At 47.5% G+C, this 24,011-nt stretch overlaps 1 protein-coding gene across 6 annotated transcripts in view; it reads right to left on the bottom strand.

Moving 5' to 3' along the window:
- Window positions 1-24,011, bottom strand: part of PRKCD (protein kinase C delta) — a 1,081,757-nt gene that overhangs the window by 1,001,358 nt on the left and 56,388 nt on the right. The window contains exon 2 of one of the 6 annotated variants that reach the window (XM_069643553.1): window positions 16,535-16,831. The exons of the other annotated variants lie outside the window; for them this stretch is intronic. The gene's annotated coding sequence lies outside the window, so the exon portion shown is untranslated. The remainder of the gene's footprint in view (window positions 1-16,534; window positions 16,832-24,011) is intronic. 6 annotated transcript variants of the gene reach the window in all.

Raw genomic sequence — 24,011 nt, 5'->3', positions numbered from 1 at the left:
TGATAGCTAAAGTCTCAAAGCTCTCAGAAGCAGCATTAAGGCAGCACGTTCACAATATATAAAGCACCACAAAAAAATGTCTTGAAGCCAAGGTTTTCAGAGGAGCAGGCATGCACCATGGGAAGCATTTTCATCTCAGGCTTCAAATGTTTCACAGGCCACGTTTCTCAGTGTTTGTTCTCATTTTAGGTTGTCAAGTTGTGGCATGGTTTTCCTAGAGGGGGGGGGGGTTGTGGCATGTGCCTCTTGCAGGCACATGCCACAAGGCACCTTTAACACACATGCCACCTGTCCTGTACTGCTATCCCATGTTACACTAGGTTGGCTATGCCACCATAGCCTTTGCCATTTCACCTCAAGCAATGTTGTGCTATGCATTTCTTGAAATTCTATGGTTACTTTATGCAGTTAGGTTTGACATGCTGTGCTATTATATGGCAGGTTGCTGGGTTATGTTGGTTTATATAATAAGATGTTATGTCATTTTATGTTATATCGCATGACATGGGCAGATAATTCTTTTTTTTCAACTAGAGGAATCCCCCTCGCTCAGGCAAATTTGACAGATTGCCATTCCTTTAGGGTAGAGATGGGGCCTCGGCTCTACGGGAGAACATCCCACTGGTCAAATCCCTTATAAGCCAGAGAATTTAACAGGTTGGCCGATAAGACAAATCAGATCAAGTGATCACCGTAAAGTGATCCCACCTTGCTACAATCGAGTCCAGTGCCATGAAGAAGCTGCAAGGCCACATCAACACCACAAAAAGAGCACGGCACCCAAGAACTCGGACTTATGACTGCATGCGTTTGTCCCACTCAGAAAGATTCATGGAGACACTCTGGGTATTTTTCACAGTACGACGTTGATACATCGATAGGGGTTTTTTTGACAAGTCTTTTGCGTCATTTATTTGCCATAAAAACGGATTCAAAAATATGGGTGGGTATGGGGGTTATAATCGTTATGGGGGGACTAGGGAGTATATAATAGGGGAGAGGGGTTTGGGGCCACCCCCCGTCCCCAAAAAATAAGAATACACATTTTCTATTCATTTTTTCAGCAAAAAACTCAAAGAAAAAAAAAAAAACACTGGAGATGAAGGGATATGGAAGCATTTTGCACCCATCTGCAGACTTGTATGGGCCCCCTCTAGAAACCAATACATCAAAAGCCTCAAGGTTTTGTTATAGGTCTTATGAAGTACACCAGCACCTCAAAAATAGCTTTGTTAGTTTATGGTTTTGTACAGTACTTCAAAGGATTAAAGAGTTAAGAGGGATGTTAGTGGAATGTTCATCACTGCAGAGGTTGTGGGTGATACAGCAATACCTCTGCAGTGTCTTAAAAAGAGAACTCCTCAAGCAAACCTTCCCAGATTGAAGAACGCAGACTATGGAACGATCTAAGTCTTTGAATCTTTTATACCTTGACAGGGTGGAAGCTGGCGATTAGCCAACCTAACATTGTAGCAATTGATTTGCTTTGTGAGGTAATCCAAGGTACTTTGGTGGCAGGTAATGAATTATGTAGTATTTATAATATAAACAAGCATTTATTGTATAGCAAACCATTTATTTGGATCATTCAATCATTTCACTGTTTAGCATTGGGCATTTGACAAGTGCTTTGACACATGCTACCTAGGCTGAGCTGACGGCTACTGGCCTAGCTATGAGAAAAGATTGATTGGGTAGTTGCTGGATACACCTGAAGCGTGATAAGCTTCTAGTTCCCCACGTACCTCTAAGCTACCACTTTCTCACACACATATTCCTCATTTTTTCAACTTTTCCTGTGGCTTATTCCCTCACTCCTCATCCCCCTCCACTTTTAAAGACAAAAATGTGAGCCTGTCCTTAGAAAAAGCCAGAGATTCTTTGGGTATCCAGGCTCGTCCTAGTTCTGTGGGTAATCCACCCACAGTGTTGCCCAAATAGTAAGTAAAATACCTGTGATGCACAAATGGAACAACTACATTTTCAGGCATTAGTAGCGTGCAAGTTGTAGATACTATGCACACATCTAATAGCTACCGTTCCATTTCTATTACTTTTACAGTTATTAGACATTAATGTTTGCCTTCAGAAAGGATTGAATGAAAGTCAATACAAATGTTAATTACTTTTGTAGAGCAGATTGACAAGAAGATCTTCTTAGTGTAAGAGTTCCATAATATAAGGCTTTTCAGAAAAAATCTCAGACATGCGACAATAAGTCATCTACATTATATTTGCCCCAAAAAATAACCAAATGGTTTTTTACCTGCATTACCACTGCATCGGAGAAACCTCAACAATTAAATATTCCAAGAGGTATAGGCAAGAACAGAGTGGTTGGATATTTTAAAATCCCAGCATCGGCCAGACGAACTAAGTAAACCTGTTCACGCCCTCACTAATTGATATTGCTGGTAGTTTACGGTCAGCTAATGAGATGTGAAACGGAATGCTTAGCAGAAAGTGTTATAAAGCTCAGTCCAGGCAGCTTTAGGTTACTTGATAAGTTTACTTCAGTTCTTATGTTACAGTTACAGAATTAAGACATAAGCAATAAGGAGATAGGAAGACCAAGACACCGGCACCCATCACCCAGGGAGGGAGGGCTCAACTGACCCAACATAGAACTCTCATCACAGCATTCTCCCACTCATGCATCAACATTCCACAGGCACTCTGGTGACATCATAAATCACATGACAAACCACATCAGACTAACCAAGCACATCACAACAGAAAGACTGTACTTGCAAGCAATCAATTTTCAGGCAAAAACATCAGAGATGGCAAAATGGTTGCCTGGGGCAATGACTCCAGCGTCCAAGCATGCAGGAGTCTGTGAATTAAATTGTTTTTATTTACTACAAAAACTTAAAGTCACTGGTTCTGTAAACACGCATGTAAAAGTGCACAATACCATATGATCACGGTAGAAGCCCCGGGCCATAAGGTTTCCCTTTCTAGTTCTGGCTGAAGCAGCACCTAGGAGACAAAGCTATAGCAAAAGAGGGTGTTTGCTCATTTCCTCACACATTGCATACCCATAATCAGTGTGGCCGTTGCCTTTCTAGACATTTTGCTGAGAGTTGCTTAATTGCAGCTGTAAATGAGCTACTGGTGTAATAAAAAGGCCTTTAGGTTCCTCCAGACAATTTATTTATAGATCTATTCATTGCACTTAGTTTTAGCTTGTGTCTAAGCATTAGATCCGAATCATATATATTCACTAACAAAAAACCTAGTAAACGGACGTTATGGTTAAGTTGCGCTACTACAAATCTATCCCCTGAAAAAAACTATGCTGAAGGGAGGGTCTGGTTACAGTGCCCTACTAAAAACCTATCAAATTCAGTGAAAAAACTTCAGTAAAGGGACTTTATGCTTCAGTTGCCCCAAAAATAACCTAGCAACTTCAGTGCAAAAACTTTGTTACAGGGACGTTACAGTTACTTTGCACCATCACCAACCTAGCCATACTATGGTTACAAGTAAAACCGTAAAACCCCATAAATTCGCCAGTTATGGTAAGCTAAGCAACCATAACTCGTGCCACCACTGTGCACTGCTAAAACTAACACCCATGACATCAAAGATGACATCACAAAAGGGGCGTATGTGACAAATGCAACCCTGCAACTATCACAATGTCTGCAGACTTTTCGTGCTGAGTGGGGAATACATTTCAACCAGGTTAGGGGACTTTGTTAGTAGTGGCGGCTCTGAAAATAGCCTTTTTTTTAAAAAAATGTTTTCTCTAAAAAAAATGTAAAAAAAGGTGCTTCCATAGAAACACCTTTTTTGTGGTTTTGCAGGTCAGCTCACATTCTTACAATAGGGTCTTCAGTGCAGCCTGTAGATTGCAAAACAAAATATCATTGCCACTGGTCGACAAAGAAATGTCATTTGCTTCGAAAAGGTGTATATATCGAGAACCAATGTTGTCATTCTCACAGGAGAACATCCCAGCAGCAATAAAGAAGTCACCCATGCTTCTGTTGATGAGACCCCTTCCAACCTACAACTCAAACTCTGGCCGGCGACAACAATCATTGGAATAGTCCCATACTATTCTCAGTGGTATACACGAGAAAAGCACCTTGGCAGTGGGAAAAATGCACTTCACTGCTTTCATCAATTTTTTCAGTTGACGGTACACACGGGAGCAAGCCATGGAACCCAAATGCAACACCATAGTGCACGACCACACCATGTACATTTGCGAAAGTGGCCGCTCGTCGACATTCTGCTAGCAGACCTCAAAAACTGGACACATCGCCACAGCACCACAAAGCCTCCACTCCCTCCAAATCGAAATTGCCAAAAAAGCCTTTTTCAACAGCATACTGAACAGATCTTCCACAAAGGCATCACCGACTAGCAAAACAGTGCGTCTCTCCATCCCTGCCTGCCACCCTCACTACACAGAGTAATGAAAAAAAATGTTGCTGCCCTTTTCTGTGACGCACACCCTGAGCACCTGATTGGACAATTCCCAATCCCATTTCCTTAGGCCAGCAGGGTGAGAAGAGCAGAATGTGGCACGAGCACTTCGCCAAGTACCGCAAGGGCCACGCCCCAGTAAAGCAGGAGCAGTCCTTCACTTTCCACTATTTTTTGTCCATCACTACCTCATTGGGTACTGTTAAATAGTCACACACGCATCCACCAATGGTATCTAAGACGTTAGCATCTAACACCGTCACTTCTGTACAACACTGCATATGTACTGTTGCACATTGAGCCTCCAAGTGTTGTGTCATTGGAAAGCATGTCCAGTGGAAAGTTCAGTAAAAGAATGCAAGATTTGTGCATCAACATTCATCCACATGAGCACCCATAACCACAAAGTGCAGGCATGAAAACTGTTTCTGCAGTATGTTTACAACTCCGTCATAACTGCCTGTGCGCACGGTATCAGCCAGTGAGCACCCATTACGTTCTTAAAAAGGTTGCTCTTTTTTCTCCCATCCACTATCGTCAAGTGGCACTTCAATTGTACATGCTTGCAATGTTTCCATTTACCTGTATCACCCATTGTAATTCCTTCCGACAATACTACGAATTTGGTTCCCCACTAACACATCTCCTACATAAATCATAAAAATATGCCACCAAAACCAGCCCTGAATGTATGTTACCAACCTAAAGCAACGGCCGAAAAGCTCACTTTCTCCACAGCTGTGGATCTCTGTAGACTAGACTATTGCAGCAGCCTCATTCTAAATCTTCCTGCTTGTACTCGATGCCCTCTGCAACTCATCCAGAAGAAGACTGCATGCCTTGTGCTTGGCCTCACGCCCAGGGATCGGATCTCTCCGGAACTGAAACGTCTGCAGTAGCTCCCAGTAGCAGCGAAGAATAAGGTCAAAACTGTCTGCATTATGCACAAGGCCCTCTGAGCTCTGGGGGCCTCAATACCTGCAACTCTCACTTAATAAATGTCTCTGTGTTCAAGCTCTTCTCTCATCCGCCTCCAACTCCCTCAGGGTCACTCGCTTCAGCAAGCAATCAGTTGGTGGTAGATCTCTTTCTTCGGCTGGGGCCTCCCTCTGCAACAGCCTCCCTGTGTGCCCGAAACATGAGAACCATCGCCGGTTCCAGAAGCACCTCAAAACCTCTCTCTTTGCCTCTGCTTTTTCTCCTCCTATCCCCTGTAGACTTCCTGGCTGAAAATTATTCTGAACTGGTTACCTGGCCACCCTCTGGTCTCAGGCCCAGGCAACCTCCCTCCGCCAGTCGTACTCCTGCACTGCCTTTCTGGCAAACCCCGCATTTGGGGACTGTTTTCTGTATCCCTAATCACCTGATGTCTGCATTTATCCTTGCACTTGCCACCATCGGGCCATATTTTTACTTATTGTCTGTGTTTCTTCTTCCCATGTACTGCACTTTCTCCTCCCCCCTCCACATGCACTTGGGCGATCTGAGTGACACCTGGCCTAGTAGGTTAATTGTCTCTGTCTCCCCTCGGTTCCCCCGCCCTTGTCTCGGCGCGCCTTCAAAAACGTATGTATATGCGCAGTACAAATGGCATATCGTACAATATCACATTGTATGATATTATACACACACATTGCATGCATCATAACAGAAAGCCTGCCACTTATCTTTTACACGTGACACATTTTTCCCCCGCACCACCCCACTTACTGCAAACGTATGAAAAATGATGGCAGAAAAGCAACACTAAGTGTATGTTAGCAACTCCAAACAAGTACATACAGTGGGTGCATACAAACAGGATGCCTGCCCCTTAGCTTGCACACTTTCACCATGGTCTTCTGCGTTTCTATGTACAAAGAGACCTTCTGCCACAGTTTTTCCATACACACCACAACCAGGAACCATAGAGCAATCCCTTTGCCTCCACTGTCCCATTTCCATGGCTACCATCCTGAAAAGGGGCGGATGTAGCAAGTTTAATCCTGAAACTACTGTGGAATCCGCCGAGTTATCGTACTAGGAAGGAGGGGCGGGAGTAGAGGGGTATGAAACAGGAAAGGGAATTTATCTTTATTGTTCCCTTGTAAAATATATATATATATTTTTTTACGTGCATACAATGAACCTTTTTGGTTTTTGCTCTTTATTTGAGTTTCTCTTTTGGTTGTCTCCTTCCATTGTCACAGGATTGTCTTCAACACTTTTTAAACAAAACAGCATTGCCAATGTTAGTCAATAAAATGCCATTTACATGGAACCAGTGCAAATTTCGCTCATTAAGGTGGTCATAGTCGGTGGAGAACATCCCAGCAGTGGACATAAATTGACACATGCCTCTGGTAATGAAACACCTTCCGACCTCTGGCTGGGGACAAATTACACCGGCATGGACCCATGCTCCTCTTGGTGGTATGCTTGAGAAAGCCACCTTGGCAGAGAGAAAAATCTGCTTCTCCCATCAACTACTTTAGGCGATGGAGCAAACGTCCAACCGACATGTACCCCAAATGTACAGCTCCATAATGCAGTACGACAACATCAACAGTACTGACAAAGGCCACGCATCTGCAAAGGTCAACCATATTGCCGAAATTGCCCTCAAAGATAGTGCCCCAGAAAGCCTCCACTCCTTCCAACGCAGAATTAGCAGGCAGGCCTCTTTGCGCAGCATACATGTACAGATCTTGCACAAAGGTATCACCCACAATTAGGACTCTGCACCTCTCCATCGCTGCCTGCCACCCTCACTGCACAGACTGATGGGGGGTGGGGGGAGAAACATAGTACTGGCCCTTCCTGTGAGGCACACCCTCGACACCCGATTGGCTAATTCCCACAGTTCCATTTCCATGCCCACCATGCTTAAAAGGGCAGGATCTGGCACATGCGCTTTCTCAGCTACAGTGAGGGCCGTGCCACAGTAAAGCAGGGACAGTTCTTCCCTTTCAACTCCGGCCATGCATCCAAGGTGCAAGGCCCACACCACAGAGAACAAACCATAGTACACCTTAATGCTCATGTCATGTGCACTTCACTCCCCATCTGCAATTGAGCCTACCAGCTTCCACCCTAGCCACATGTTTGCATGCATGGCTGCATAACGTTGCTTCGGGTGTGCTGAACGGTATGTAGGTGCCTGTGTAGATAGGCCATATTTTACATGTGTGGTGCTGAACACTTCCTTTCATGCCACAATATCTTACAGCACGTCCTAAAGCAAGGGTCTTATAAGGGCCTAAACACAGCAAACGTAAATAGTCACATGTGGCTCCCTATTGTGCAACAGGTGCAATGATGTCCACCATATGCCAATCTACGCATAGCAGCTCACTTCTGCTGTTCTACCAAGTCTACAATGTCATCCACAACCATTGTGTAAATGTCACCAACTTCAAATACATGTAGGGTTACAACTGCACGCCTGCATTTGGTTGTGGTGGCTGTGGTGAAGGGCTAGGCTGTTGGGTGCATGGCCTACGTCCTACGGCCTTTGACCATGCACCCAACAGTCTAGGCCTTGCCACACCCACCACAACCATAACAGAGCCAGGCAGGCTAACATGTAGTCCAGGTTCCAGAATTCACAAAGGCAACATAGGCACCGGCACTTCGACCCAACCGCCGCCCCATAATACAGCGATGCATGCTAACAATGTTTCAGTTACCATAATCCACACACATACCACACTGGTTGGCACCCCTACCCACTTCCATTCACAAAGCATTCTATTACTGCCAAGCAAACAACAAATTCTGGACAACATTTGTTCTGCTACCAATACTCTAGTAAGTGCATAGAACCAATACTGCATAGTGCACGACAACACTTACTAATCTGTGCAATGCAGACTACCGTAGCACATTTAAGAACCAGTTTAACCATACCTTCTTCTATATGAACACAAATCCAACACTGTAACCTGTGGACACACCCCTGCTCACTGAAGCATCTCCAGCCACGCACCAACAACTGTAACATGTTCAGTAACATGTTCTAACAATCACCACATCCAAGGAACCAACAATGTATGCAATGTACCCAAACCACACACACACAAAGCAAACCTACTTGCAAACAGTCGACATACTGGTCAGTGCAAGGGCTCCATCCGTGCCTACAATGCAACATTTGAAGGGTCTTATAAAGGTGAAACCCTAGCAAAAGCGAATGGTTACATGTGCCTCCCTAACGTGCAATTACCTACACCATATGCTAAGGTACGCATAGCAGCTCCCTTCTGCTGTTCTACCAAGTCTACAATGTCCCCCACAACCATTGTGTAAAGGTCCCCACCTTCGAAGACATGCAGAGTTACAACTGCATTGCTGAATTCTGTTGTGGTGGCTGTGGTGAAGACCTAGGCTAAGACTGTTAGGTGCCTGGACCCACCACAACATAACAGAGCCACGCAGGCGAACATGTAGCCATGTGCCAGAATTCACAAAGACAACATAGGGACCAGCATTTCTACCCAACCACCGCACCATAAAGCATGGATGCACGCACACATGTTCCACTTACCATAATGCAGAAACATACCACAGTGTTTGGCACCGCTACCCACTTCCATTCACAAAGCATTGCATTAAAGGCAACCAAACAACAAAACCTTCACAACATTTGTTCTGCTCCCAACACTGTACTACGTGCATAAAACCAATACTGCATAGTGCACTACAACACTTAGTAATCTGGGCAATGCAGACTACCCAAGAACATATAAGAACCAGTTTAACCGTACACTCTTCTATAAGAACACTATTTCAACACTGCACCCAGTAGAGACACTGCAGGACTGCTCACTGCAATATCTACACCCATACACCGACAACTGTAGAATGTTCTAACAATCGCCACACCCATGCAAACAACAATGTGTGCAATGCAGCCAAACCACACACACAAAGCAACAATGTCACACCTACTTGCAACCAGGGGACATACATTTTCAACCAGTGGGCATATTTTTCCGTGCAAGAGCTCCAGCCATGCAATGAAGGGGCTATGGACCACACACACACACACACACACACACACCACAGTACACACTATGTTTAAATGTTCAGGTCATATGGAATGCACTCCCCTTCTGCAATTCAGCCTGCCACCACTCATCACAGAAAGAGATCGCCGCTGGAGCCGTCATGCCATAACGAAGGCTGTCTGCAATCACCAGACAAGGTTGTTGCCTGTTGAGGTGATCGCGAATTGGCGTAGTATGCACGGATACCGGTGGCACACCACCATCTTCTTCAAATTAGATCTATCAAATGAAGCACTTCTCACTCCTGCACCCTTTCCAGCCCTTCTTCCCACCACCAGATGCCGTAAAATATGTTTTCCAAGCCCTTTCACTGCTGCATTCGCCTCGGATACAACATGCCGGCAGTATCGAAAACGTATGACGCACGTCACGTCACTGCACACTGCAGTGGAATAAAATGTTGGACCGCACAGCGAACAGGGAAATGGGACACCAGAGCAAAGCCAGATATGATTAACTTTAGTGGGCACACTGTTACGTACAAGAGCACCAGCCATGCACACATTGCCGTAGGAGCTTGGCACACACACCACAACACTCTCCTCCGATACACCATGCAGCGTTTCCCCAAAACTTTGATGCACAGCACGCTTCCCTCCAGCCAACCACTGGACGCGGCCAAAGTTTGCCGACAGCACGGCGTACTGCAAGCCAATGAGACTTCATTCCATAGAGCGAACAGGGGGATGGGTCAGCGGAGCCAGATATCAGTAATTTTTTGAGATGTACTAAATGTACTGGTCGGATGTCCACCAAAGACATAAAAGCACGCTCTGTCCCAAGCCCCCACTCCTGCCGCAAATTTGAAGGAAATCCATCCAGCCGTTCGGCCTGTAGCGGTGCGCAAATGTTTTCCCCATTCAGTCTATGGAGAAAAATAAATTGGGCCCCCCCCCTCTATAACTTTGCCCCCACTGCACGAAACCTTACCAAACTTGTTGAAAAAAATTCAGATGGGGCCATATACCTTTTTGCTAACTTTGGTGAGGATTCCTCCAGGGAGAGCAAAGTTACAAGCTGCCGAAAAAGTGGTCTTCCTATGGGTTTAGCAATTTAACCATTACTACGCAGCTGCTAACATGGGCCGTGTAAAATATATATACACATACATACATATACACACACACACACACATATATATATATATATGGGATACATTACTCACCGTAATCGTATTTCTGATGCTTGTATCTCCTTAGATTCACATGCTGTGCATAGGCCGACATCTAGTGGAAGCTGCGGAGTATTACAGTTTGTTTTTCGAATCTCGAAAATGGGCGTCGACACAGGGCGTTCCAGTAATACTATCCCTAGAGTGACGTCCACTGTACCCAAGATCCCTCACGCGTCTAGGATCCTCAGATTGTATTTTTTCTGACATGGGGTAGCATGAGGAGTAGCGGGAGTACAGATAATCCAAGCAGATAGATAGAAAGGTAAGACTACAAGCAACCATGCGCCTTCTCTCAGAGGGGAGGAAGGGTGGGTCGCATGTGAATCCAAGCAGATACAAGCATCAGAAATACGATTACGGTGAGTAATGTATCCCTTCTGAGGCTTGTGGAATCTGCTCAGTTCACATGCTGTGCATAGATTAGCGAGCAGTACCTGAAGAAGGAGGTGGGATGTGATAAGGGTCATGAGCAAATAAGTGTCTTAGAACCGCGTGTCCCACTTGTGTATCTGCCTTGGAATGGGTGTAAATGCAGTAATGCTGAGTAAAAGTGTGAATAGAGCTCCAAGTAGCTGCTTTGCAAATGGTGTCAAGGGGTACATTTGCAATGAAAGCCAGAGTAGCCCCAATGCCTCTAGTAGAGTGGGCTCTTTGCGTGAAGGGCAGAGTTCTTTCAGAGAGTGAGTAACACAGCTGGATACAGTTAATAATCCACTTCGAGATGGCACCTTTAGAGACGCGATCCCCCTCTCTGCCTGTAGCTACGGAGACAAACAGTTGATCTGTTTTTCTTAGCGGTCTGGTCATTTACATAGTAGAAGACCGCCCTACGCACATCTAGGGTGTGTAGTTTCACCTCAGCCGAGCTTTGAGGGTCCTGGATGAAAGCCGGAAGCTCGATGGACTGGTTTACATGGAATTTTGATATAAACTTAGGTGAGAACCTAGGGTGTGTGCGTAAAACCAGTTTGTCTTTATGGACAGTAAAGAAGGGATCCTGCACTGACAGAGCCTGAATTTCACTGACCCTTCTTATAGAAGTAATAGCTACTAAGAAGGCCGTTTTATAAGTCAGGTGTTTGAGACTGCTTTTAAGCATGGGCTCGAAAGGGGGTCCCATGAGCTTGGCTAGCACCACATTAAGGTCCCACCCTGGTGGTGGGTTTGAAATTGGAGGGTGAAGTCTCTTTACTCCTTCCATGAAGGCTTTAACTACTGGTACTTTCCACCACGAGACCTTGCTATGGGAAGTGGTGCATGCCGACAGGGCTGCCAGGTGTACTTTCAGTGAGTTAAAAACCAATCCTGCATCTAGCAGGTGGAGCATGTATGTAACAATAGTGGAAGGAGTGGTTGATTTGTCTACTCTGGCACCAGATAACAAACCTCTTCCACTTGTCAAAGTAACAGTGCCTTGTGTTTGGTTTCCTTTAGGATGTCCATACACCTCTGTGGTAAATTGAGATGTCCAAACTCTATGACCTCAGGAGCCATGCTGCCAGGTTCATTGAGTTGGGTTGCTGGTGCACTGTTTGACCTTGGTGCTGGGACAGTAGGTTGTACCAGGCTGAAAGTTTGATGGGCTCGCACACCGCCATCCTGCGTAGGTGTGGGAACCACGGTTGTCTTGCCCACATGGGAGCAACTAGGACGAGCGCCATCGACTCTCTGTTCATCTTGTTCACCACTTTCCTGATGAGGAGTTGGTGGAAAAGCGTACGCAAACATCCCTGACCAGTTCATCCACAGGGCGTTCCCCTGGGAGTCTGGTTGGGGGACCCTGGATGCAAATCCTGGGCATTGTCTGTTTTCGCTTGTGGCGAATAAGTCTATAGTGGGGAAACCCCACTGAGAGAAGAGATCTTCTACAACCTCTCTGTGAAGAACCCATTCGTGTTCCTCTGGGAGGGAGTCTCTGCTCAGAGCATCCGCTAGGGAATTGAGCTCCCCTGGAACATGTGATGACAGGAAGATGTTCCGTCTGAGTGCCCATATCCAGATTTTCTGGGCAAGCTTGGACAGATTTGGCGAACGAGTCCCTCCTTGCTTGTTCAGGTAGAACATGGCTGTTGTGCTGTCCGTCCGGATTTGCACTGACAGGTTTAGTAGGTGGGGCACGAACGCTTGAAGCGCTCTGAATACTGCCAGAAGCTCTAGCAGGTTGATGTGGTTCTTGGCCACTGAGGGAGACCAGAGACCCTGAGCTGTGTGGTGGAGATGGTGAGCTCCCCACCCCGTCAGACATGCATCGGTAGTGACTACTGCCTGTACTTCGGGATCGTAAAAGGGTTTCCCCTGTGCGAGATTCTCTCTTGTCCACCAGTGAAGGCTTTGTACTAGTGTTGGTGAAACGACCACTAGATCGTCCCACTGACCACTTGCCTGAGACCACTGTTTCGCCAACCATTCCTGCATGGGACGCATGCGCAGGCGCGCGTGGGGGACCAGGTAAATACATGACGCCATCATGCCCAGTAAACGCATTGCTTTGCGTACCGTTATTTGGCGACCGGACTGATAATGCGGAATTTGCAGTAGTATATTACGAATTCTTTCCTCTGAAGGAAAGGTCAACCCCTCTTGAGTATCTAGGATTGCTCCTAGGAACTGTTTTGAGGTGCTTGGCACCAGGCTTGACTTTTTCTCGTTGATTGAGAAGCCTAACTCGTGGAGGAGGTCGATAGTCCTTTGAATGTTTGTCCTGCAAATTACTGGGGTTTCCCCCGTTATGAGCCAGTCGTCCAGATAAGGGTACACCGGGATTGCCTCCCTGTGTAGGTGTGCAGCCGCCACCGCCAGTACCTTGGTGAATACCCTTGGTGCTGAAGCTATCCCGAAGGGCAGTACCTTGAATTGGTAGTGTCGACTGTCCACCTTGAAGCGCAAGTACCTTCTGTGCGCTGGGAACATGGAAATATGAAAATAAGCATCTTTCATATCCAAGGTTGCCATGTAATCCCCCTTTTTTAGGAGGGGGATTACCTCTTGTAGCGTAGTCCTACGAAACTTTTGGGGCTTGACATACTTGTTGGCAGGCCGTAAGTCCAATACTGGGCGCATTGTCAAATCTTTCTTTGGCACAAGGAAGTACGTTGAATAAATACCCTGGTTTACCTGGTGTCCCGGGACGAGTTCTATCGCGTCCTTTTCTAGCAGAATGGCGATCTCCTCGAGGAGAATCTTCTGATGTTCTAAAGAGTGTACTCTTTGTCGTGGAGGATGGTTCCGTGGACGCTGCAGTAGTTCTATACAGTACCCTGTGGATACTGTTGACAGCACCCATCTGTCTGATGTGATCCCTTCCCAAGCCTGGGTGAAGTTGGAAATGCGTCCCCCTACTGGGGTTGCGTGAGAAGGGACCCTGAACCTTGTCGGGAGGAGGTTCGGACGATGACAAGGGTGTTCCAGCCCTCTTACGAGTGTTAGTGACAACTAGGGAGTCTGGCTTCAGATGTCCTCTTATATAGAGAGGGTCAGACTGGGCTGCCCTGAAAAGTTTTTCAACCCTGGGATTGATGCTCTGGTGAGGTTCGGGTTCACCAGGGACGGGTCTATTCTTCGCTGAATGGACTTAAGGATAGGGATGGTCTGGGCAACAGGCCTCCTTTCTCCCACTAACTCCTCTGCGAAGTCCCTCTCCTCCTGGACACCGTGGGTGTCAATATGGAAATGTTCTGCTGCACGTGCGAGAACCTCGTTTAGGAGGGGTTGGTTATCGACAGGGGAGTCGGTAACCGAGGCTTCGTTTTCTACAGGGGAATCTACTCTGTAGGTTTCAGAGTCTTCCTCTTCCTCTTCTTGGTCCTCATCATCCCCATAGTAGCCCGTCCTGGTTTGCTCTTCTACCATGCCAAATTCTTGGTCCTCACCAAAGGAAGCCTCTCCTTGATACAGTGAGTATGGTCTTGAGTATGGTTGTACCTCGAAGGGGTCTGTAGACCTCATCGGTGTTTCAAACCGGGGCTTCTTACTCGGGGGGGATAGGATCATTAGAGCCTGAGGGTGTCGCCCCTTGTGGATCATACGAAAGGAAATGGTCTGGATTTTTATCGTAAAAATCAGCCAAAGAAGACATCCTTGACATGACCCTATCTATGTCTTCACTGGACCATTTTTTGGAACTGGGAATGACTCTCTCAGCAAGTCTCGGGGATTTATCTTGAGTAGATTTGCTGGTTTTAGACATATCAGCAGACCTGGTCTTGTCTGTCTGTTTAGGGGGAGTGGTGTTTCACAGGTGTGGAAGAGTGCAAAGGCTGCTTCTTCTGCTGTTTTCCCCCCTCCCCATGAGTGGAAAAATGTTATCCCTGTCCTTTTGTGGCTCCTGAGGTTTTCGACGCCTGGCGTCGAGGATCGGGGGTAGGGTCCCTGTCCTTCGAGCGTGGGGCCTCGCTGATTTTGTCTGCGGGCTCCGACTCCTGGAGCGCAGCCTGGGGGTGGAAGTCGTCTTCGTCCTCCGATGATCGAACTTCTGTTAGCCTAGGGAGCGAGGCACTTTTGACAAGAGTGGATGATTGCCTGGAGTCATGCGGCGATCTCGATCGAGAACGCCCAGAGGACACCGAATCGTCGAGTCTCGGTTGGACTTCGTGTGTTTAGTGTGTGTGGTGTGTGAAGCGCTTGCGTCGCCGGGGGTCTTCCCCATAGCCGCCCTGCCGGACGACCTTCCGAGGTCGGGGACTTGCGCTCGGCTGTCTTTCGACGCCGTAATGCCCTCGCCGTCCGAAAGTACGGCGTCGCTGCCGTCGCTGAAGGCGCCCTCCGCTGCCATGGCCGCCTGCCTGGCGTGGTGGGCCCAACGCTTCGTCGAATGGTCCTTAAGTGTCTTAGGTTTAAACCTACTACACACTCTGCAGTTCGCTTCGGGGTGGTCCCTCGGCAAGCAGAGATTGCACGTGGCGTGCCTGTCGACCCAAGGGTATTTGCGATTGCACTTGGGGCAGAATTGAAAAGGGGTACCCTCCATACGCACCTTGAGGCAGCGGGCTGTTAAGTGTAGGAAATGTAGAAGGTGTACCTATATACCAAGAGTGTAGAGTATGTACAACCCCCCACTCTCTCTACTTGCAGGGCCGAGGCCAGAGGCCTTCCAAGGCCCGGGCCGAGGCCAGAGGCCTTCCGAGGCCCAAATCCGTCATGCAGCAGCCGACGGTCGATTTTTTCTCCAGCTGGCGTCGAGTGTCGAAGTTCGACGTTGGGATGGGGAAGGATGTAAATAAATGTATATTTTAGCAAAAGTATGGCTAAGGCCAGGGGACTCGGCAAAATGCTTCCGACCAGTATGGCGAAAAAAACAATCTGAGGATCCTAGACGCGTGAGGGATCTTGGGTACAGTGGACGTCACACTAGGGATAGTATTACTGGCACGCCCTGTGTCGACGCCCATTTTCGAGTTTCGAAAAACAAACTGTAATACTCCTCAGCTTCCACTAGATGTCGGCCTATGCACAGGATGTGATCTAAGCAGATTCCACAAGCCTCAGAAATATATAAATATATAATGGTCAGGTATGGTAGAATTGTTCAAAGTTTTCGGATGAATGTAATTTTGGCACAGCTGAAATTTGAAAAATTCCACCATTCCGTTTTTTTTGGGGGGAATATTTATACGGATACCTTATTAGATAAAGAGGAGAGCAGAGCTTGACCCTTGCATCTGCTAGGGGCAGGTGAGCAGTCGGGCTTTCGAATGTCATGAAGAAAAATGTCTTTTGGGTTAAGCACAGCTTTTCTTCATGCACAGAAAACCGGTATTTTTGACTGTTGCAATTCCTTTACACATCAGGCCTGCTTTAATATTTTGCATCAGGCCATCAATGTCCAACTTCCCATTATAACATACATTGGAATTGTTCACGCCGGTGAGTTTACCTTGTACACAGTTCCTTGCAAGCCAAACTGCCAAATTTATTCTTTTCTACGGCAGCTTTCTCTTTGGGAAAATGCATTTCAGTGCCTCAATAGTCTGTAATGGAAGGTAGGCCTCATTTCCTTTCAGCCTTGTTGTTCACACACAGGGCACACCACTTAATTCTTGCTTTTTCTGACAACACTATTGGGTAATTGACAGTGTTGAAATTTCCATATGGCCTTTCGGTCTGCCAGTCAGTGTGCCGCTTTCAAATGAAACAAAATGGTTTCTGCCTTTTTAGGCCGCCATGCAAGACCCTGAAACAAAGCCAAATCGATGTCATGAAAAGCGTGTAAAGGAAAAAATATCTGATGCAAACAGCACCCCTGTTTCCCAGACGGCTTAAACATAGACCAGTCAGACCATAGGGGCAGACACATTTAGCAATACTAGAAATCGATCACCCAATTAAAAATGGAGCGACTGAACATTTTCAGAGATGGGAATACAGAATGCCCGGTGGTTAATGAATCTTTATTCTTATAGTCAACTTCATGCTCCAAAGCACTTCCACGAAGGCGGAAGTGAACATCAAAAGCACAGCTTCCAAAAGAGGTTGGTGTGTTGCTATGGCCTAATGAAAGTGGTCTATGTGAACCCTGTTGATCCCAACAGCTCTTACTTCAGCAACTCAGATCATAAGGAAGTGAATAAATAACTGCACATGTACAGTTTTCAATACCCCTGGGGGGAGGTGCTGGGGGCAAATACTAGATTGCTTCAAACGGGTCTCTCTCCATTTGGCTTCTGAAGGCAGAGTGGACTTTGAACAGATGCAATAGGAGGGAGCTCCAGACCGCAGCCTGCTGAATGGCATTCAGTCCTGCTACTTGTTCTAGGCTTTTGGCAGCCATGTGGGTGTCAGAGGGGTCAGGCAAGGACATTTATGAGTTTAAGACAGGGAGGGGGAATTCTCAGTTCAAGGCATAAAATAAGCGGTATCGCATCGCAAATTGCGATATAATTAAGGCCTTTTGCTGTTTATGTTCATAATCATGTCGCAGTTACTGCAATACGATTTTCACCCAAAAATAAAAAAAAAAAAATGGGTCCTTTAAAATGCCTGCCTCTGTGCACAGTGTGCATTGCAGACGAGGCAGGCAGAAGCACCCGGGCTGGGCTCAAAACATTGTATCAATGTGAGCCCAGCCCGGGTGCGGCGTCACGTGAGAGGAGGATCGCGGGACCCCCCCCCGCCCCTGTCTCACTCGACTCCGGCTTCCATGGTAAGGAGGTTTGGGTGGGTGAGCCAGGCCCTTTTTTATAAATGTATCTGTTGGGTGCTGGGTGTAAGTAGCGGGCAGAAGAATATTCTCAGCCACTTACACCCAGCACCCGCCGTAATAATGCAGCCTTATGCTCATAAAAGGCCTCTTCTACGAGCACAAGGCTGCGTTATTACGGTGGGTGCTGGGTGTAAGAGAGCAGGCGCTCTCTAACACCCAGCACCCATCCCTGCCTACGTTTGAAAATCAAAATTCCTGAGATGTATGCCCTGCCCACAGTGAGTCACACAAAACCGCACTCTGCCCATATGTCAAAAAGGTAAACTCTGTTGTAATGTGATGTGATGTCAGAAATTTGCGGTTCAAATTGAAATATGCATATTTCATTAAATTGCCTTTTCACAACCACCCAAATTGCATTGGACAAAAGGCATTCGTATGTAAACTCCAAGAACCAATACAAAGTTTTCCCTGAATTTTGCAGTACCAAAATTGGACATTTCACCTTAGTTGTTTTTCATCAGGTTAGGTGGGGGGGGGGGGGACAAGGGACACTGCCCCCCTCCTAGCAACGCCACTGGTCATACAGCGAAGGTCATTAAATAAGAGCGCATAATAGATGCCAGGGTGTAGGACCTGATATAGAACCGTGGAAACAGTGGGGCAGGGTCGGACTGGGCATACAATTGTCTCGGGAACCAACCAAAAAAGTGCTCCATAGTGAATTAATTCCTTTTGTGACATTGTTTGAATAACCCAAGGGGAAAGTGAGGCAAATTGTAAATTTTAATTCAGCAACACTAGTCAAAACTATTGGGCCAGTTTGATGAGTTACTGGACTCCAGTAACTCCTCAAACTGGCCCACATTAGCCAAAAAGGTGGCTCACTTTGACCCAATAAATATGGGCCCACACAAGCATTTTGCGTTCTCGGTTAAGCCATGTGCCTATTGCCCTATATAGGCCAGTCCGAGCAGCCTGCAGTGGTGCATGGAGGTTAGCTGCCTTATTTATCACGAGGCAAGCAGCCAGAGCCAGTAGGAAGCTTTACACTGTCCAGTTTGCAGACTGGAACCATGGGGGCAGTTGCTGGACCTCCGCCCCCCCAAGAGGCTCGAGGCCTCACTTGTTTGTAAAGGCGATAGGCCCCAATGCTGTCCCCGATTGCTGGGCTGGGTGTTGGCAAGTGGCTGCACTGGCATCTGTTCGGCTGTCGATTCTCGAGCCCCCCCCCACCGTCCCCCCAGAGTGAGTGTGCATTGTTGTGGGTAGCCGGTAAATGAGTTGCTTTTTGCCTATTTTGTAGGAATTGGTCTGCAGTGTAGAGGAAGATTAGGCAGAGAGGACCTTCCCACTTGATAAGAACGGCCCTGAGAGGTAAGACTAGCCCAACGTTTTATTCTAAAAATATCTTGCAGCAAACCTTTACATTTTACAGACATTGCACTGATGTTATACTTCAGGAGGTACATAGAAGTCATTTCTGCATTCTTGCTAATTCTATATCTTGGGGTACAACTAATTCTGGTGACATTCAATATTAGTACAAAATTACTAATCAAATTAGTTCATTTGCTAATAAACTAATTTATGCCTGGTCAGTTGCATTCCAAGAAAAGGCAAGCAAATTTAAGTCAGAATCTGTGTTGTCACTGAGACGTGAGAGGCAAGGGAGGTCTGAATATAGGCCATTGGCATAGTCTAGTCTCATGTTTTTCTGCTCACATGATTAATGACCTATTCTTAAGGGAGAGGAACTGGACTAATATTCTACGTTTCTTGATCTGCTAGACACTGCTTCCCACCACATCATATATCAAGACCACTAGGGCCACGTCATTACCAAATACAACTTGAAATTATTTACTTAAGCAAAAATACATATGGGGTTGTGCGACATTACAGCCCACCCAACAAAATAAGCTAATAGCACCTCAGGCATTCCAGCCAAGGTGCCAACAGCTTTTTTGTTTAAAGGAATTTTCCCTCACATCTCTCACACATGCTAAATTCCCTTAAAACAACAACTACAAAGATGACGACCTCAGACCTAGAAATGGAGTAACTTTTCTAGGTCCATGGTGGTCATTTCAAACTGGCAGGTCCAAGTAAGTAGGGGTGGAGGCCGGGGTTGCAAGGTAGATGGTGGCTGAATTGATGGGTTGTGAGGCAAGTATGTTCAGGGGCTGTGTGGTGATCTGGGGACAATTTAGAGGTAGAAGCAGGCAACAAAACAAAGAGCAGCTGGGGGAGGGAGAAGACAACAGTAGCCTGCATGCAGGGGTTGCCCGACAACTCCATGTCAGCAGGAACACAATAATGTCCCAGTGTTGAGCGTTCACTTCTCCATCAATTACCTGCTCAGAGTTGTAGTGTTGGGCGGCAGGTCACTTCAATGAAATAAAATAGAGTGATGGATAAATAAGGTACATTTCAAGATTAGAATATTAAGTCAACTGGGGGAGGGCGCTGTTGCGCATGTTCAAGATGGCCGCCTAGGTGGAGAGCTCCGGCTCGTTCAAAATCCTTGCAACAAATTCCTCCTTCCAGCTCTAAGTTGGTTGACGGTTGACCATAAAATACTGCGCCGGAAGGTCCAAGGAAGGAATCCTGAAAATGCTGACCACGGAGGCCCCGAAACAACGGAGATCTCCGGGTGTGAAACTGCGGCGACTGCTGGGCTGCAACGCGGCCGCCCGAGGGCTCCACACGGCATCTACGCGAGCCTGGTGCTTGCAGCCGCGGGCCGGCCGAGTGGGGGGAGGGGCGACGCATCGACACCCATGCACGGCTGAGGAACTGCAACACACTACATCGCTGCCCTCCGCCTGGGAAAAGGCACGATCGCGGACCTCCCAGCATCGGACCCGGAAGGTGGGACCCGGTCGAAGGCTCTGCAGCGACGCACTTCCCCATTGAAGCGGAGGCCCGGCTCGAGTGCTGCTGGCGCGTCGAGTGATCCGCACGGGAGAGGGTCACGAGAGCTCAATAATAACCCAAGGTATACACCTGGGTCGCGCCAAGCCTCAATCCCTCGTTTGTGGTGCGACAAGCTCCTTGCTGGCAGACAGGGCTAAGGCTGCTGCACCACCCTCCCATACAACTGCTGACATCAGACTCTGGTCTCCGGGGCACCCATCACGTATACGTGGGAGAACACAATCCACCGCACACCAGTGGTGGTAACTAATGGGCCGCACTGAGAAGAAGGTTGCAGGGGGGAGGGGGGAACGGCCCAATGGATTCCTTTGCCAGCTCCCAACCGCAGGCGACAACGGGGGGACGGCACAAACATCCGAGAGCCGAGACACGGACCCATTGGATCGCCTGGCAGCTATTGTGCAGATTGGATTCCTGGCTGTTAACGTCAAGTTGGACGACATAGTGGCTACAATTGGTTCCCTGGAGGCGAGAGTGGAAAAGGAAAGCACGTGCATCACGGAGGCAGAGAACAGAATAAGCTCCAACCAAGATGTACTCATGGCCGTGACATAGCTCTACTTCAAACCTAACTGCGCAAAACCCAGAATAAGTGTGAGGATCTCGAATCTAGGTCCCGCAGAAACAACATTCGGATAGTTGGGGTTTCGGAGACGTTCGGCAAAGGCTCCATGGAAAGGCAAGTGGAGGAACTGCTAAAGTCTGTGCTGGGGACAGGATCCCTCTCGGACCACTTCCTTGTTGAAAGAGCTCACCGTGCCCTTGCACCGCCTCCGAAGCCGGGCATTCCACCCCGCACCATCATAGCACGGCTCCTCAACTACAGGGACAGGGATACAATACTCCAGCTGTTCAGAGAAAAAGGTACGCTACAATACGAGAAAAATAGAATCCACATCTATCCGGATTTCTCTGAGAACATACAATCACAGCGCAGGTCCTATGAGATGGTTAAAAGAAAGCTATGGCTGTGTGGTGTCCCCTACGCTTTAATGTTCCCCGCAAAAATGAGAATCCAGCACGGAGGGAGGCCCATTTCTTTGAGAACCCTGCTGAAGCAATGGCATACGTGGAGGCCTCCATCCCATTGCTTCCTAGAGACCGAAATGTGGATCAAAATGCGAGACTCAATCCTGGTGAAGACTGAGGAGATCTGGCAAATGGATGAAGCTACATCATCCCCGCAATGGTATTTTGTTCACTTTCCTTCATATAAGTCGATACGAGACTGGACCGATCTCCGTAATTACGGAGCCTGGGGCCTCCGGCGTGGGCGGACAAGTGGCGACATTGGCTGCCCATTTGGAAATGTCCAACTCAATAAGAAAGCCCACCGGGCGAGTTATGAGTGTTAATGGGCTGCATCGTCGAGTTGGGGGAGATGATGCCGGTGGGTGGTCAGGTTGCGAGGCAACAGTTAGCTTCGCTGGGCTGCGGGTGAAAGGGGGTAGAGGGGTAAGTTGCTTTGTTATTGGCTTGGTTTGAAGGTTAAGTGGTCTCGCAGTTGCGGTTGCTGCTCCCGCCATGTGAATACTGGAATCGGTTGATGGTATGGCAAGTGTCATTACACATGGGAATGTTTCCACTGGGGGGCTGCGAATACTGCTGCTGTCCTGGAATGCTGTCCTGGAATGTAAGAGGTTTAAATAACCCGATGAAGGCCAGGAAGGAGACTTGCGCTATGGACGCAGTAAATATCAATATAATGCCCAAATGGGGAAAGACACGGTATTACAATTACACGAGCTATTCTTCCCAGTCCCGGGGGGGGGGGGGGGGGGGGGGTCATCACTTTCATCCATCCCTCGCTGGGGTTCCGGGCGGAGGGGCACAAGGTGGATGCGATGGGTAGATTCGTTCTTGTGTGGGGGGAAAATAGTGGGAAAGCAAATTACTTTGGTTAATACTTATGGCAACAAACTAGATGCTTCCTCCATAATATGCAGGGCAGGGGGTACTTCAACATGGCCCTGAACCCGGTGATGGATTGATCCAGTACGAATACTAGGACACCAACCAAAATGGCACCGACACTGGGGCAACTCCTTCCACAAATGGCATTAATAGATGCATGGCGCACATTACACCCAGACGTTAGACATTATACCCACTACTCATCCGTTCACGACAGCGAATCACGAATAAACTATTTCTTTATATCACAGAACCTCTCTGAGGTGCTGCACAGCTGTGAAATCCTGCCCCGCACACTGTCCGACCATTCCCCTGGAGCTCAGGCTGAGAGATGCTCCTAGACCTGCCAGAAGATGGCGAATGCCAGGTGGGATACTTGGTGACCCGCCTGTAGTGGAGGCCCTACGGGATGAAATAACTGAGTTTTTCAGTAATAACGTTGGGTCAGTGGCACGAGTCTCTACGGTATGGGAAACCTTTAAGGTCTGGGCTAGGGGGGCAATTATCTCGAAATCCACTGGCCTCCTGAAGGGAGTGAGGAGGGAGCTAGAAGGGGTAGAAAATACCTTGAACAGCCTTGAAGGGACGTATAGGCGTACACACGGTAAGGCCATTCTGGCCGAGATTAATAAACATTCAAACCTTTAATGATCTGGCAGCTAGAGAAAAACAATATATAGCGGCCCCTGCAAGAGCACGTAGATATGGTGAGAGTAATAAGGCGGGCGGAACATTGGCTAACCTGATTAAACATCAGAGGCAGCCGCACCCAATCACTAGCATACAAAACGCTGCCGGCGAGGTACAGACGAGCGAAGAGGGTATAAATGGAGAATTTGCCAAGTTTTATCAGACGCTGTACTCAAATAAAGATAGGAAAACTACTACTGAGATTAAAACATATTTGGCGTTGCTGGGGCTCCCACAACTCCCACCCGAGAGTAAAATGGCACTAGATCAACCGGTCACTGCAGAAGAAATTAGTGAGGCAATTATGGGGCTAGCGTCGGGCAAAGCACCGGGCTCTGACAGGTTGTGGGCTGAATTCTATAAGGAGTTTCGCACGGAACTGATTCCCATAATATTGGCGACCTGGGCGGAAGCCCTGGAGGGAGGCATACTACCCCCGACGATGAGGGAAGCCATTATTATTGTGTTGCCCAAACCCCGACGCCCACCTAGTGACATGTCATCATACAGGCCCCTCTCGCTCATCAATGTTGATGCCAAGGTTTTTGCAAAGGTACTGGCGAATCAAATGTTGCCCCTGGTCTCCACACTAGTTCATCCCGATCAGAATGGTTTCTTTCCCCTGAGATCCACCGCGCTGAACCTCCGCAAGACAGTATAATGGCAC

This window comes from Ambystoma mexicanum, chromosome 2p (assembly GCF_040938575.1).
Source record: "Ambystoma mexicanum isolate Mex_15411 chromosome 2p, UKY_AmexF1_1, whole genome shotgun sequence".
Classification (NCBI taxonomy): Eukaryota; Metazoa; Chordata; class Amphibia; order Caudata; family Ambystomatidae; genus Ambystoma; species Ambystoma mexicanum.
This window is presented reverse-complemented; position numbering and strand designations above follow the sequence as displayed.